This window comes from Denticeps clupeoides, chromosome 16 (genome assembly GCF_900700375.1).
Source record: "Denticeps clupeoides chromosome 16, fDenClu1.1, whole genome shotgun sequence".
NCBI classification, from domain to species: Eukaryota; Metazoa; Chordata; class Actinopteri; order Clupeiformes; family Denticipitidae; genus Denticeps; species Denticeps clupeoides.
The window spans coordinates 20,846,591-20,861,857 of record NC_041722.1 but is presented as its reverse complement, the minus strand read 5'-3'; the positions used below and the strand labels follow the sequence as shown (position 1 = coordinate 20,861,857).

Below are 15,267 nucleotides of genomic sequence, written 5' to 3'. Positions count from 1 at the left end.
AGCATCAAAATAGTTCAAATGTGTATATGGTGTCTATCTGCTTTTCTCTTTGTTTTAGATGCACATATCAATCTGTAATTCTGCGTCAAAGCCAGCATTCCAGGAATGCACAACATGTTGCAGAAGACTCTTTCACTGCCCTCTGTGCCCCACTTTCAGCCCTACTGTCAGGGCAAAGATTGAGGAACATATAAATGGACAAATTAAAAATGCTTTGCCTTTGCAAGGTATGTTGGTATTAAATATAATTTATAGTTATAGATATAAATGTAGTTATGTGCACTTCTTTTCAGAACTTCGGCACTCTTTCTGTCAACTTAAAAGTTGCTAATCACATTTACAGTTCAGTGCATTCATCAGCAAGAAAAAGCTTGTGTTTTTATTAAATATATTTTCTTTCCTGTTCACCACATTCAGAGAGACATTGAATGGCCATTCATTTATGTTGTTAACATGTACACTTTGATTGTTAGATAAATTGATTGCATTCTATATGACTACATTTATATTACATGTGTTCTTTTCCCTCTTATAGACAAACTTATATGCCAGAGCAGGCCCGCAATGTAGGGCGAAAGGACACTTTCACTGCCCTGTCTGTAACAGGACAATCATGTGGTGTGGGGATATGGCAAGGCATTTATTATCATGTCAGCATTCTTCAATGCCAAGTCAGCCACCACGGTCAGGACTGCTCCCCGCTGCACTCTCCGAGGAGCCCCGTCTCCCTCCCGATGTCCTCTGTCCAGAGTCTAAACAGTCCTCTGAAATTTTGGTAGAGCATTCATATTGCTCTACCCTCTGTGCGGAATGAAACTGTGGCTTATGGGAAGTCAATAAAAATTAAATGCCATCACTGTGGTCTTAGTCTGTGGTTTAGACACATTAACAATATCAAACTTTTCTGTTAAGCTATGGCAAGCTTTTTTCACACTGGACAGAGGACGCAAAACCTGTGCTTCAAGGACAACATGTGCCCATTTTCAGGCTGAAAAAGCCTAAGTTACCGGAAGTGAGTCAGGTCAGTATTCACTTTAGCACTAGTGTAATTAAATGGTTAGAGACTTGACTCACTGTTAAAATAACTGTTCTGCATCAGATAAAGTTTTTATCTCCATTTGCTTGACACAGGTGGCAGCAGTTGTTCAAGATCTGCATACTGCTGTGCACTGGGTGTTCCAAAATGAGGCACTTTTCCATGGACATGTAACCACGCCAAAATATCTGTCCTTAAATAAAGAGGACCAGCAGAGGGTCTTAAGAGACATGCTGGAGGAAGAAGACACTGAAGCAAGGGACTTCTTCGTCTTTGTTTTTCAGTGTGCAGAGGACATGGAGCTTTTTCTAAAGGCATGTGTTGATGAGCAGGGACTAAGGGTCAATGCTGTCTTTTAGATAACGGATGGAGGAAGGCGCTGGCTGTTTGTTTTTTAATGTGTTGTTTTTTTTAAAAATGTAAATTATGTAAATAAATAATCAAACTTGTTAAAAAAAATTGTTAACTTGTTTCCATGTTCATACTTATACTACTAAAAGGTAAAATTAAAGATTATTGTGTAAATGTAACAGCATTGTTTATACTTGCAACTTTAAAATAAAGAGCTTACAGCTGCTATTAACAGTAATGTATCACCTTGTAATCCATCATATTTTATACATTTTTCGCATTAAAAAACATTGTTAATTAGAACCACTTTTATTTCTCAGTAACATCAACAGTAACAAAAACGCAATTTAATTTTTGCTGTCAAAGTCGATTGTTCTTAATGTATCTATTTTAAGTACATCCTATATTTTTTAAACCTTTTATTCCAATATAATGCAATACGGGATACACAACACAAAAACAACATTTATGCGACGCAACTGTGTTCAATTTTGAAGTCACACCTAATGTGGAGGGGACGAAAAAAAATGTAAAAAAAAAAAATGTAAAAAAAAACTGTTGAGGTGACGTATTTCCGCCTACTGTGGAGGTGACGTATTTCCGCCTACTGTGGAGGTGACGTATTTCCGCCTACTGTGGAGGTGACGTGTTTCCGCCTACTGTGGAGCTCCACACCCGCTTCGCTGAGAAGGTCCAAATAAAGGTGCAAATACACGGGAATTAAGAGAAAAAAAACTGGTGTTTGGGTTATAAACGTGGGCGTCATGAAGCTGATCCATGTACAGATCCACGGGGTTTCGTTTAACCTCCACTGAACAGTAGATGGCGCCACTTGACCAGTTTACAACTGTGAAACCCAGACAGGCGTCTTTGAGCGGGATTAAAGGGGCCTGACGCCTGAAATCCAGCAGGTATGGTCATGTGGACGATGTTGCTCCATGTCCTCCTGCACCTCCTCACTGTCCCTGGTGGAGATCTGAACCTCGAATCTGGTTTATGTTCCGCTCCTGCTGAACATAATAGTGAATTATAAAAAGTGAACCTGTAGGTGGCGCCAATGGACCATAAACCGTCACGTGACGTCACCTGTCAACGTTTGAACAGACGTCTTACCTGCGCAGTGGCTGCTGGACTCTGTGGTCACGTGTTCATCAGTGATGGTCGGATCTTCTGTCTTCTGCGTCCAGTTTTTAAACCAGGTTCTGGTCCACAGCCAGAATTATGCTCAAACAGGAGGTTCCTTCACAGGTTCTCCAGCCCTGAGCTCCTTTGGATCTTTCTTCATTATTAAAACAGAATAATACTGAATTTCTACTGAATTGAATTTCTATTCAATAAAATATGTATCATTGCTTATCTTTTGTGTTTAATTCTGAGATCAGTTTTTTATATTAAATATGACACGGCTGTAAAAAATGGCTTTATTACATAAATAATAAAATATACAATTTTGATATTCATACACCGAGAGGAAAGAGAATAATAATTATAAATTGTTATGAGTTGTTATGAGTTGTTATGAGTTTTGCTCTGCTGTATATATACATGATGGATTTTTTCATTTTATAAATGAGCGGAAATCCTCAGTCCGGCTTCTTCACGTCTTTATTAATATTTTACTGCACGTTAATGAGCGGCCTCCATTCCCCGGACGCCGGACCGTTATAATTAAAGCTAATTATCCCGACAAAGTACAAATGTTCTATATTTTAAAACGGCAAAAACTAAAGTGAGAGGAAATATTTAACATGATAATTATTTCATCTATAAATATTGAAGGCAGAGCGTCGGTCTTTCTGTTTTCTTTACTTTATTTATTTGGCAGACGCTTTTATCCAAAGCGACTTACAATGGGAAGACACCAGCAATTCTCGTTCGATTTCTATAGAATATCAAGTATACAAACTAAGAGCCCTGATAAGGCTAAGACTTGTCATTGAAGAACATGCTCGGAGAGTGTTGGGTGCTAGACTAAGAAAAATTATAATGTATTTATACATTTTGTATTTGTTTGTTAAATGTGTATGCATGTGTATGTGTTAAATTTGTCTGTAATATTTTTGGAATAAGAGGGTTTTCACCTTCTTCTTAAAAGTGGTGATAGTCTCGGCTAGTCGTGTGGAGGAGGGCAGGTTGTTCCACCAGCCAGGGACAACAACGGAGAACAGACATGATTGGAATCGGAGACCCCGTGAAGAAGGAATTTTTAGTCTCCTTTCGTTTGCCGATCTGAGAGAGCGTGTAGGAGTGTATCTAGGTAGTAGTGTGTTGATGTAGGAGGGCGCAGTTCCATTTACAGCCCTGTAGGCAAGCATCAAGGATTTGAACTCAATGCGAGCAGCTACCGGGAGCCAGTGGAGGGAGGTAAGAAGATGAAAGTAGGTGAATTATAAAAATTAAAACTTTCTGTCTGTGACCGAAGACCAGATCTTTCTTTAAATAAACAAGTAAAACCAGAGAAAAATGCGGCCTACAAAATAACTAGAATTAAAAATGAACTAAAAATAAGGAGATTAAACAATCCAGGTAATAAAAAGAAATTAGACCATCGCCGTGAGACTAAAATGAAGTTAAATAAGAAAAAAAAAAACAGAAAACCTCGCAACTCCCCGGCGGCGGAGAATAAAATCCGGTGTCAGGACGAGTTGGGGTCCCGGGGACCCCGAAGCGGGATGAGGTCTGTGGTGAACTGAGGTCCAGACCATTCGAAGCTGCAGAACCAGACAATAAAATAATCGCCCGGGAACCGGATTAAGGGCGCTAAAGTTTGGGTTAAAAAGAAAAATCCCCGTTAAATATATAAAATATAAAAACGGGAACAACCTGATCAGACGGATTTCGTTTGGCTAGAACCAGTTTATTAAGTTAAAATATAATTTTACAGGCCGCGTCCCCTCCTCCTTTCTGCCGAGTTAACAGTTAAATATTGAACTGATTAAAACTTTAATATCTAATTCATATCTTCATATTCATATATCCCGAGTTTTATCGTGACGTCACCTTACTGCACCATCATCTTAAAACCCAAAACTAAAGTAAATTCTTTCTAAAATCCTTCTCTCGGTTTGATGCCTTTTGTCTTCATATTATTTTTATGTCCGTTTATAGAGAGTAAAATTATAAAATCCGTCCCACGGTGAAGAATGGTCCTCCGTGCCTCTGATTGGCCACTGTGACGCGTTACGTCACCGTGACGTCACCGCAGACGTGCGTGAAGGAGGAGAAAAGGTTTTACAGGGAGGCAGAAGCTCGGAGAGTCCTGACGGCGCCGCAGCGGACTTGGACCTCCATCTCCAGCTCATTTTGGGAATAAAGTCGGGGACCAGCAGGGCTGAGGAGATGATGGCTGCCCTCCTCCCTCCACATCCGCGAAGGGACGTCATCTTCATCATCATCGTCACTGAAAGGTGAGTGTTGTTACATCTGCTGCCTTTTTTTCGTTTAGTGGAAGATCTGCCACGTCCCCCTGTCTGATGTTCTCTGGTGACGAAGTGGAGAATCTGGTCCTGCAGAACCACCATCTCCTGAGATTTAGAATATGGAGACCACCTACAGACCATCTACACCATCTACCCCCTCTTTAAAAAACCCATAACCATCTACAGGAGATCCACTAATGCCGAATTTGGTCTGAACAGGCCCCTCCCACCGACATAACTTCACCTCATCACCCGTCCGGATCATTATTTATTTTGAATATGGAATATTGTTTATCGCAGCGCTATAAATCATAATTCCACATCATTTGTTGTGCAAAAAACAGTAAAAATGATGAGTGCATATACTGAATTGGTTTTTAAATTAATCAAATGTTAATATGTTAATATTATTATTTTAACTCTTCAGCGCCGAATTCGATTTAAAAGCGTCACACTTTTCAGAATACATCATTTAAAAACGAATTTATCGAGACCCGCCACCGCGTTTATCTGGTTTATTTACTGACATTGCGACGTTGGGAATTATCTGAAGTTGGCTGAACTGCAAAAAAAAGGTAAAAATTGGAATGCAGGAGCTTTTATGAAGAAATATCGAATGATCTAGTTTACGCTCCGAGTGCGGACTTTATTGAAAGCAGCTCGGGATTCACGTCCCTTCTTCCGACCTGCGAGGAGCAGATGGAAGTGTATAGCGGCCTTTTTAATAAATGTATATATTTTACTTATTACAGTCAGGACAGACAGGACCGGGGCAGGAAAAAAGAAAGAAAAGAGAAGTTGGGGAGGAAGTAAGAGGAGAGAAAAGAAGAGAACGAGGACAAGATGGGGATTCACATCATAATCAATATTTTTAAAAAACTTTTATTTGACTGGATGTTGGGAGCTGGGTGTTGGGTGCAGGGTAACAGGTGCCGGGTGCAGGTTGTAGGGTGTTGGGTGCAGGGTGATGGGTGTAGGGTGCAGGGTGATGGGTGCAGGGTGCCGGGTGATGGGTGCAGGTTGTAGGGTGTTGGGTGCAGGGTGTTGGGTGCAGGTTGTAGGGTGTTGGGTGCAGGGTGATGGGTGTAGGGTGCAGGGTGATGGGTGCAGGGTGCCGGGTGATGGGTGCAGGGTGCTGGGTGCAGGGTGCCGGGTGCCAGGACAGGGGGCGGGTTCTGTCTTTGGTTATCTAGCTGTATGAGTGAAACGCAGCTGTCATAAAGCTAGATCACCGAAAGTAGAACCCGTACCCGTCTCTACAATGCTGAGGAAGAGAGGAATAATTCACAACAACAATAATAATAATACATACATAAATATATAATAAATAATATGTTAATTATGAATACATTTTTATTTTGGTTAATGTGAAAGTGAGCATGTTATGGTTTTTGCCTCATATCATTTTAAATCCATTTGTGTTTCAACCCGGATCTTTATACAAAATGATGGTCATGATGATGAAGGTGCTGGTCTTTCAGTTCTAAACCCACCAAATCATCATTATCATCATCACTGGTGTCTGGTGTCTTCCTCCTGTAAGTCGCTTTGGATAAAAGTGTCTGCAAAATAAAGTAAAGTAAAGTAAAAGTAAATCACTGCCTGACAAAACATTAATCGTGACCAACATTGTAGTTAAAATGAGATATGAGCATTTTTATAAAATTCTTCATTATGGCGTAGAAATCTTGACCCTTGACCTTTCCCACCTGCACTCCTGGGCCTGATCCTGGACCCCAAGTTCCTTTAAAGGCGCCATGATTTATTTACCTGGTTTGGTTGAAACTGGACCGTTTTCAGCATGTAATCAGCATGTCACATGACCTGGTCAAGCATTCTGATTGGCTGAGAGGGCTTGCTGTTGCTTCATTATTTATTTCTACAGAATGATGATGTGCTTGTTGCCATGGCGCCGGCGGGGCTGATTTTTGCACTTTGTGCTCCCGTTTCTCCACAGAGCTGGAGGTGCCTTCACCAGGCGAAGGTGAGAAGTCCCTCCCACCGCACCATCTGTGGAAGAGAAGAGGATAATAGAGTGTGAGATGTTTTTTAAAAAGGTGCCACGGTGCCGACGACGCCTTCTCCAGTGTCTTGGTCTGGACAACGTCTGTCAGAAGCCATCTTGAGTGGAGATCAGTGCCAACATCAACCAACTCCAGACCATCACCACCCAGTCTCTTTCTGATGATGCAGCTGGAGGACGTCTCTACACACGACACAGCTCTTAATGTCCAGTGACTTTGTACACTAGGTGGGTTGGTGACTTTGTACACTAGGTGGGTTGGTGACTTTGTCACTAGGTAAATCGGTGACTTTGTACACTAGGTGGGTTGGTGACTTTGTCACTAGGTAAATCGGTGACTTTGTACACTAGGTGGGTTGGTGACTTTGTCACTAGGTAAATCGGTGCGATTGTACACTAGGTGGGTTGGTGACTTTGTCACTAGGTAAATCGGTGACATTGTACACTAGGTGGGTTGGTCACTTTGTACACTAGGTGGGTTGGTCACTTTGTACACTCGATGGGTTGGTCACTTTGTACACTAGGTGGGTCAGTAACTTTGTATCAGTAGTTACAGGGACAGTCCCCCCCTGGAGCAACTCAGGGTTAAGTGTCTTGCTCATGGGCACAATGGTAGTAAGTGGGATTTGAATCTGGGTCTTCTGGTTCATAGGCAAGTGTGTTACCCACTAGGCTACTACCACCCTTTGTACACTAGGTGGGTTGGTGACTTTGTACTAGTGCTGCACGATTAATCTAATCGCAATCGTAATCGCGATGTCAGTCTGTGCGATTACATGAACGCAAAAAGCTGTGATTTAAATGATTAGTACATGGATTGAATCACTAATTCTCTCAAAGTTTGCGAGCTGACTGAAGTCTCACTTCAGTCGAATGTGACGTGTTTGGTCACATGACTTTCAGATTCGTGACTCACATAGACATATGGTTAGACGCCGCATGACGAGCTGCATCGTACATCAATGTCGACGCCATATTGCGATAGGCTCTGCTGTGGACTGAAGCATATACATGTCTATGGAGAGACGTGTATAAAAATGCATCACTCTTGTGCTGCTTGGGGCTGTACAAACCGCTGTACGCTCCAAACCAGATCCCGGGGGGTTACATAGGTAAGGCTGGACAATTGTTTTGAATATATTTGGCCATTATAAAATCCCGTTTTATTAGTCTTAACCTTAGCTAAGCTAGGCTAACCTAGCGAAGCTATGCATTCCTGTGTTCAAGTCAGCCTCCAAACAACGTTTTGGTTAAACGTAAGAACTATAATATGGGATTTTATAATGGCCAAATATAATCAAAACAGTTGTTTAGCCTTACCAGGGTTTGTCGTTCGACAGTAATGTAAAAGAGTTTTTTGTGATTATTTAATTTAGTAGAATATTGTATTTTGAAAGCACTGGGCATTTCAGGTTGTTATAAGTAGTTTGTATGTTTCACTTTGAAATTAAACATTTCACTATTAGTAATTTGTATGCGACTTTTCATTGATATAAAAGCAAGTGCCCTTTATCATATCGCAATCGCATATCGCAATATTGATCTCAATAATTGCAATATGTCTTTTTCCCCAAATCGTGCAGCCCTACTTTTATACACTAGGTGGATCGGTGGCTTTGTACACTAGGCGGGTCGCTGACTGTGAGTGAATAGTGTTGGTGCCCCACCTTCTTTGTGTAGAGATGACTATTGATTGATTGTGGGGCTCAGTCTAGACTGATTTGAGTCTCAGTCCAGTTCAAGTTCAAGTTCAGGAAGTGGAGCTGCTGGTCCGGAGCTCCTCCCCCTCCTGTGTGGTGGCGTTGCTACAGCAACAGAGCCACTGGGCTCAGCAATGTGCTGCTGAATGACTGGGTCTGTCAGAGTGTTTCCCTTGCAGCTGCATTAGTGTGTGTTTGTGTGTGTGTGTGTGTGTGTATGTATGTGTGGGTAAATCTGTTGTCCTTTTTGCTTCGTGCTCTTCATCTTTAACAGAGAGACTCTGGAATGTGTGTGTGTGTGTGTGTGTTACAGCCATGAATACCAACACCAATGCTGGATCAGAAGGCTGTGTGTGTGTGTGTGTGTGTGTGTGTGTGTGTGTGTGTGTGGTGGGGTAAACAGAGCAGTGACTGTATGAGGAGGAACGTGGATTTATATTGTTTGTGCTGCACGGTTCTAACATTTTTTTTCTTGGTTACAGTCCTGTGGTGAACTCAGATCAGCTAGATCAGGAACCTGCAGAACCCAACAGAACCTGCCTAACAATCAGCGTGCAATAAAAGCACTTTCATTCCTCTTTCTCTGTATATAAGTGTGTGTGATTATAAAAAATGTGTCTTCCTGTGTCATGTGTTTACTGTTCATTTTTTTGTAAACTGCTCGTGTTTTTGTGTTTATATGTTTTATGTTGTATTAAAAGCATAAGATTGTGTGAATTAAAGGAAATAAATATTTTAAAGTAAAATTCATGTCAGTTTCTCCCTGGTTCTATTATTAATATTTACAATAATGTTCCTCTCAACACGAATATCTGCAATAATAAATAAAAACAGTGGGAATAAAAATAAATTATGGCTACACCCCCAGATATGTAGCTAGTTCATTTATATTCGTTTAGTAGTTAATAATCACATTTTTCCACAGAAAAATAAAACACCCAAATAAAACAAATGAGCAAAATTCCACTAAACTAACACTAAATAAAATATTTCAGTCTAAAATCCATAAAATTGATGGAGACTTCATGAGGTGATGATGCTCAAACTCACTTTACACAAAAAATGAATAAATTATAAAATACGGCAACTTAATAAAAAAAGGATGCGTTCTGATTAAAAAGGGGAAATTATGGACGAATCGTTTTCTCGACGTTAATAAAGAATTCCGACCCGGGTTTTTATTAATGTTTGAAGATTTAAATCAGTCTCAGGCTCCGGGGAGACAGAAGGTCGTGACCCGGGATCCGGGGGTCAGACGCGTGCTGGGTCCATATCCGGGTCAGGAGGTCATCAGAGCCTTTCAGGGAGTAGCAGGGCAGAAATACCGTGAAGGTCGTTTTTTATGTAATCGTGGCATTTTTTTATATTTGATATTAATTATAAATTAATATGATTATTCTTTTTTAATAATAGTTTTGTATAATTTCCACAACTCTCACAGTCGGAAGCCCGAGGAAATTCCCCTCCGATCTTCGATAGAGAAGCTGTGGCTGAAGTGTAATTTTAGGAAGATCTTACCTTAAACGTGACGACCCCGTCTGTTCTGTAATGACGTCACGATGACGTCACCACGGCGCTGGGGTCCGGAGCTGGAGGTGAACATCTCATGGTCTTTACACGAGGCGCTTCAATAAACCTTCATTCCAGCCAGGAGATGGATGGTGGTGAGGACACGAAGCAGATAGAACAGCATTTTGTCCTGGTTGCACAATTTTTATTCACGTGTTGAAAATAAAACGAATCTGGTGTCCAGCAGGCGGGATGAATAAATGAAAATTCCGGGAATTTTTCATTAAATAAAGAACACAGAGCAGCTAAAAATCCGCAGAGCCGAGATTTTATAAATCAACACACACCCGGTACAGGATAATAAATCTCATTAAAAGGTACATTTTATATTTATTACTATAAACATCATTATAAATGTTCGGTTTCCAAAAAAAATGTGACTTCCAAACTGAACTAACAATTTTAACACGCTGTGGTGTGTGTGAGTCTGTCTGCATGTGACTGTGTGTGTGTATGGGTGTTTGTGTGTGTGAGTCTGTCTGCATGTGAGTGTGTGAGTGTGTATGGGTGTTTGTGCGTGTGTATGTGTGTCTGTCTGCATGTGAGTGAGTGTGTATGGGTGTTTGTGTGTGTGTATGTGTGTGTGAGTCTGTCTGCATGTGAGTGTGTTCGTGTGTGTGTGAGTGTGTATGGGTGTTTGTGTGTGTGTATGTGTGTCTGTCTGCATGTGAGTGAGTGTGTATGGGTGTTTGTGTGTGTGTATGTGTGTGTGAGTCTGTCTGCATGTGAGTGTGTTCGTGTTTGCGTGTGTGTGAGTGTGTATGGGTGTTTGTGCGTGTGTATGTGTGTCTGTCTGCATGTGAGTGAGTGTGTATGGGTGTTTGTGTGTGTGTATGTGTGTGTGAGTCTGTCTGCATGTGAGTGTGTATGGGTGTTTGTGTGTGTGTATGTGTGTGTGAGTCTGTCTGCATGTGAGTGTGTTCGTGTGTGTGAGTGTGTGAGTGTGTATGGGTGTTTGTGCGTGTGTATGTGTGTCTGTCTGCATGTGAGTGAGTGTGTATGGGTGTTTGTGTGTGTGTATGTGTGTGTGAGTCTGTCTGCATGTGAGTGTGTTCGTGTTTGCGTGTGTGTGAGTGTGTATGGGTGTTTGTGCGTGTGTATGTGTGTCTGTCTGCATGTGAGTGAGTGTGTATGGGTGTTTGTGTGTGTGTATGTGTGTGTGAGTCTGTCTGCATGTGAGTGTGTGAGTGTGTATGGGTGTTTGTGCGTGTGTATGTGTGTCTGTCTGCATGTGAGTGAGTGTGTGTGGGTGTGTGTGTGTATGTGTGTGTGAGTCTGTCTGCATGTGAGTGTGTTCATGTTTGCGTGTGTGTGAGTGTGTATGGGTGTTTGTGCGTGTGTATGTGTGTCTGTCTGCATGTGAGTGAGTGTGTATGGGTGTTTGTGTGTGTGTATGTGTGTGTGAGTCTGTCTGCATGTGAGTGTGTTCGTGTTTGCGTGTGTGTGAGTGTGTATGGGTGTTTGTGCGTGTGTATGTGTGTCTGTCTGCATGTGAGTGAGTGTGTGTGGGTGTGTGTGTGTATGTGTATGTGTATGTGTGTCTGTCTGCATGTGAGTGTGTTCGTGTCTGTGTGTTCGTGTATGTGTGTGTGTGTCTGTGTATGAGTGTGTGTGGCACCACCTGGAGGCGACATGGAGAACTGACTCTAGACTGGTACAGCTGAGGTGACAGAGCAGCTTCTCCAGTTAAAACCACTAAACCGCCACTCGTGTCCACGCCGTCCCCGCCGTCCTGTCCCACCCTGGTCACCATTTGACATCCAAACAGGAGGCAGCGGGCGGTTCTCACCGCCGAGAACAAAAGTTCCTCTTCACGCCGCCTCCCATCACGGAGTCCCAATTAATCCCCCAAACGAGCGCAATTATCCCTTCATCATCATCATCATCTTCATCATCACAGCTCAACAAGAACACACCAATGCACACAGTCGCAGGTAACACACACATACAGCAGATTCCCGCTCACACACAAAAGCACAATTGTGCTGGAGTGGTGTGCAGAATGGGTGTGTGTGTATTGGTGTGCGTGTGTCGTTTAGGCCCCGCCTGACTCGTCACTCACCAGGCCTCAGATTCCCACGCCACAGGCCCGCCTCCCCGATGATGTCACTAATTAACATCAGAATACAGTGAGGGGGACATGCGGGCGGAGGAGGAGGTGGTGCTGTGGTGGTGGTGAAAGCCTCCATTGTCTGAGCTGAAATAAAGAAGTCGGTGCTGCAGAAATGAATCGCCGCTCGGTCAGTTGCGGTTCACTTGTCACGTCGCATCCAACCCCAACAAAACCTGACGGCCCGTCCGCCCACCGAGACGGCGGCCCTCGCCACTGCTGCACTGCCGCGGCTGTGTGTCACAGTACGTCCACCTCAGTGTCCAACCTGAAGAGTCGTGCCGTCGCGGTTTGGTGATAACACATGAACCAGAAGACCCGGGTTCGAACCCCACCTGCCACCATCGTGTCATGTTACGTCACAACAACAACAACAGTACATAGAACTCCAACACACTCCAGCACTTTCACTTTCAATCACTCTGGACTCTTTGCACAAAATCACTTTGCACAAAATCTTTGCGCTTTTTACTTTATTTTTCTTTAATCTTTTACATTGTCTTTCACTCATTTGCACACCTTCACCCTGGGGGCAGCGGTGGCCTAGCGGTTAAGGAAGCGGCCCCGTAATCAGAAGGTTGCCGGTTCAAATCCCGATCTGATGAGGTGCCACTGAGCAAAGCACCGTCCCCACACACTGCTCCCCGGGCGCCTGTCATGGCTGCCCACTGCTCACCAAGGGTGACTGTTAAATGCAGAGGACACATTTCACTGTGTGCACCATGTGCTGTGTATCACATGTGACATTCACTTTACTTTACCTGTTACACATATTTTATGTTAAAGATGTAAAAGTGTAATATTTGGTTATGTTTGCAATATTTGCAATATTGTGGTCTGTAACAGTCACTAAAGCATTTCACCGCATATCATACTGTGTATGACTGTGTACATGACAAATAAAATTTGAATTTGAAATTTGAATTTGGTTTGATTGTTGCTCAAATGAAAAATTATTCTAAAGAACAAAATGAACTTTTCTCTTATTGTTTTTTGTAATATTTTGTTGTGTAATTGATGTTGCTCATTTAATTTTTTCTGGTGGCTCCTGTACAAATCTGCTGTCGGATCTTCACAGTAGCTGAAGCTTGTAGCACATCCACCACCACCCACATGTTAATGTGATGTCCCTTACAGGAAGTGCAAAACACTTTTAGTCACCTTTAGTGAAAGTGACGTGATTGTCATTGTGAGACACTGCAGCACAGCGCAATGTGACACGACAAAACATGTCCTCTGTATTAAACCATCACCCTTGGTGAGCAGTGGGCACCATGACAGGTGCCCAGGGAGCAGTGTGTGGGGACAGGACCTTCATCAGGGGGACCTAAGTTGCACCTTGGCGGTTTGGAATTCGAGTCAGTTTACTTACCCGTAAGGTTAACCAAGCGTCATGTCCAACATCAACACCTGATCATTGGAAATTGTGTGTGTTTAGAATGGATCCCAAAATCTCCATATGCTCCATTCTATCTCTCCATTCTGGAGAAAAGGGACTGAATTCCACAGGGGAGGCACAGAGCCAGACACCAACTACACATCCAAACATCCACATATCCATGCATCTACCCATCCAAACATCTACCCATCCAAACATCCACGCATCTACCCATCCACACATCTACCCATTCACGCATCTACCCATCCACACATCTTCCCATCCAGGCATCTAAACATCCACACATCCACCCATCCAAACATCCACGCATCTACCCATCTAAACATCTACCCCTCCAAACATCCACGCATCTACCCATCCACGCATCTACCCATCCACACATCTTCCCATCCAGGCATCTAAACATCCACACATCCACCCATCCAAACATCCACGCATCTACCCATCTAAACATCTACCCCTCCAAACATCCACACATCTACCCATCCACGCATCTACCCATCCACGCATCTACCCATCCACACATCTTCCCATCCAGGCATCTAAACATCCACACATCCACCCATCCAAACATCCACGCATCTACCCATCTAAACATCTACCCCTCCAAACATCCACACATCTACCCATCCAGGCATCTACCCATCCACACATCTACCCATCCAGGCATCTACCCATCCACACATCTACCCATCCACGCATCTAAACATCCACACATCCACCCATCCAAAGATCCACGCATCTACCCATCTAAACATCTACCCCTCCAAACATCCACACACCATCATGGGGGTGGTAGTAGCCTAGTGGGTAACACACTTGCCTATGAACCAGAAGAGTCACAGGTTCAAATCCCACTTACTACCATTGTGTTCCTGAGCAAGACACTTAACCCTAAATTGCTCCAGGGGGGGACTGTCCCTGTAACTACTGATTGTAAGTCGCTCTGGATAAGGATGTCTGGTAAATGCCATAAATGTAAAAGGTAAATTCACCCATCTACCAACCCACACATCCACACGTCCGTCTTCTAAACCACCTGAACTTTTCCCATAACAGAAGGTGCAGGGAGAAGCTGTGGGTCCTGGTCCTCCACATGGTGCTCACTGGGGCCTGAATCACCAATTTGAAAATCTCTAAAATTCTAAAATTACTTTTCTCTCACTCTGAATATTCAAATCAGTTTAAATATCTTCACTCGTTAAAATTCATTAAGTCGGTTCCCACCATTACATTTCCCACAGGGCACGCACACAGTGTGTGTTGAGACAGGACCCCACAGCAGCGGCGTGACTCTTGACCCCCAATGTCTGAAACTCGGGACTGAATCCTTCCCATGATGCAGTGGGAGAGCAGCATTCTGACAGCCAGACGAGATGAGCAGGAGAACAATATGGCTGCTCCTCCTCCTCCTCCTCTTCCTCTGTCTGCTGGCCCTGGGGTCCTGTATGAATATGCATGGGGGAACCCGGCCCCAGTGTGATTCATGGCGGGACCTCTGTTTCACGCCTTCCTCGCGGAGACGTGGGACAGGCGGAGCAGCACGTTCTCAGGCGGCGGCTGCAGGAACTCCTGCATGGGTGGTAGTGGCCTAGTGGGTCAGACACTCGCCTATGAACCAGAAGACCCAGGTTCAAACCCAACTTACTACCATCGTGTC

The 15,267-nt window shown here is 43.3% G+C and overlaps 1 long non-coding RNA gene across 1 annotated transcript; it reads left to right on the top strand.

Annotated features, from left to right (window-relative positions):
• The first annotated feature begins 4,563 nt into the window (after positions 1-4,563).
• Positions 4,564-9,251, top strand: LOC114765592 (uncharacterized). The gene is made up of 3 exons (XR_003742686.1): positions 4,564-4,794; positions 6,764-7,057; positions 9,012-9,251. It is a non-coding gene; the product is annotated as an uncharacterized LOC114765592 (long non-coding RNA).
• The last annotated feature ends 6,016 nt before the right edge of the window (positions 9,252-15,267 follow it).